The sequence below is a fragment of the Orycteropus afer genome, unplaced genomic scaffold (genome assembly GCF_000298275.1).
Source record: "Orycteropus afer afer isolate SDZICR_OR568_19922 unplaced genomic scaffold, OryAfe1.0 scaffold00161, whole genome shotgun sequence".
Classification (NCBI taxonomy): domain Eukaryota; kingdom Metazoa; phylum Chordata; class Mammalia; order Tubulidentata; family Orycteropodidae; genus Orycteropus; species Orycteropus afer.
The window spans coordinates 6,976,214-6,978,138 of NW_006921748.1; positions in this window are offsets into that span (position 1 = coordinate 6,976,214).

Consider the following 1,925-nt stretch of genomic DNA (forward strand, 5'->3'; position numbering starts at 1 on the left):
CAAATGGATTAGGATTATAGTTAATGTGAATACTGAGACATAACAACCAAAATAGCTTAAGAAAAAAAATCAAGATGTGGGACAGTGCTTACTAAGCCATTGCCTTTACATATTTGAATATATATATATATATATATATATATATATATATATATATCATCTTGCATGTATATTTTATACATATAGAATATCTCTATAGGAATGCATCATTGTTGTTAGGTGATCTTGAGTCAGTTCCGAGTCATAGAGATGTTATTTACAACAGACAGAATGAAACATTGCCCTGCCCTGAGCCATGCTCACAATCAATGCCATTCTTGAACTCATTGTTGCAGCCACAGTGTCAATCCATCTCACTAAGGCTTTTTCTCTTTTTCACTGGCCCTCTAATTTACCAAGAACGTGGTCCTTCTACAGGTACTGGTCCACTCAGACAGTGTAACTGAAGTACCAGAGGCAGAGTCTAACCATCCTAGCTTCTAGACAGTGTTCTATCTGTCCATTATTCAAGACAGATTTGCTGGTTCTTCTGGCAAACTATAGTACATTCACTATTCTTCACCAATTCTGTAATTCAAATGCATCAATTTTTCTTCGATCTTCCTTATTCATTGTCCAGCCTTTGTGTGTGTATGAGGTGACTGAAAATAGCATGGCTTGTGTCAGCCTGACCTTAGTCGTCAAAGTGACATCCTTCCTTTTTAACACTTTAAAGAAGGGTTGTGCAGCACTTTTCCCCAGTACAATACAGTATTTGATTTTCTGACTGCTGCTTCCAAGAGCATTGATTACAGATCAAAACAAAATGAAATCCTTGACATCTTCAGTCTCTTACTGATTTATCATGATGTTGATTATTGGTCCAGTTGCAAGGATTTTTGTTTTCTTTATGTTGAGGTGTAATCCATACTGAAGGCTGTAGTCTTTGATCTTCATCAGTAAGTGATTCAAGTCTTCTTCACTTTGAGCAAGCAAAGTTGTGTCATCTACATATTGCAGGTTGTTAACACATGTTCCTTCAATCCTGATGCTGCATTGTTCTTCATATAGTTCAGCTTTTTGGATTATTTGCTCACATACAAATTGGATAAATATGGTGAAAGGATACAACCTTGACACGTACCTTTCCTGATTTTAAACCACTCAGTAGTCCCTTGTTCTGTTCTGTTTGAACATTAATAAGCACAGTTAAATGTTCTGGAATTCCCATTCTTCACAATGTTATCCATAATTTGCTATGATCTACACAGATAAATTCCTTTGCATGGTCAGTAAAGCACAGATAAACATCTTCTGGTATTCTCTGCTTTCAGCCAAGATCCTTCTGACATTAGAGATTCTATCCCTCATTCCACATTCTCCTCTGAATCCAACTTGAATTTCTGACAGTTCCCTGGCTATGTACTGCTTCAACTATTTTTAAATTATTTTCAGCAAAATTTAGTTGCATGCGATATTAATGATATACTATTATTAATGATACTGTTTGATAATGTTTACATTCTGTTGGATCACTTTTTTTTGGTATGGGCATAAATACTGAGCTCTTCTAGCCAATGGGCCAGGTACTTGTCTTCCAAGTTTCTTGGAATAGACAAGTAAGCACTTCTAGTTTGCATCCATTTATTGAAACATATCAATTGGTATTCCATCAACACCTGGAGCCTTGTTTTTCACAAATGCCTTCAGGCAGCTTGTGCTTCTTCCTCCGATACCATTGGTTCTTGATCATATGTTACCTCCTGAAATGTTTTAACATTGACCAGTTCCTTTTGGTACAGTGATTCTGTTTTTTCTTTCCATCTTTCTTTTGTGCTTCCTGTGTCGTTAAATATTTTGCACATAGAATTTTCAAATATTGCAACTCAAAGCTTCTATTTTTTCTTCAGTTCCATCAGCATGAGAAATGCTGAGTGTTTTCTTTC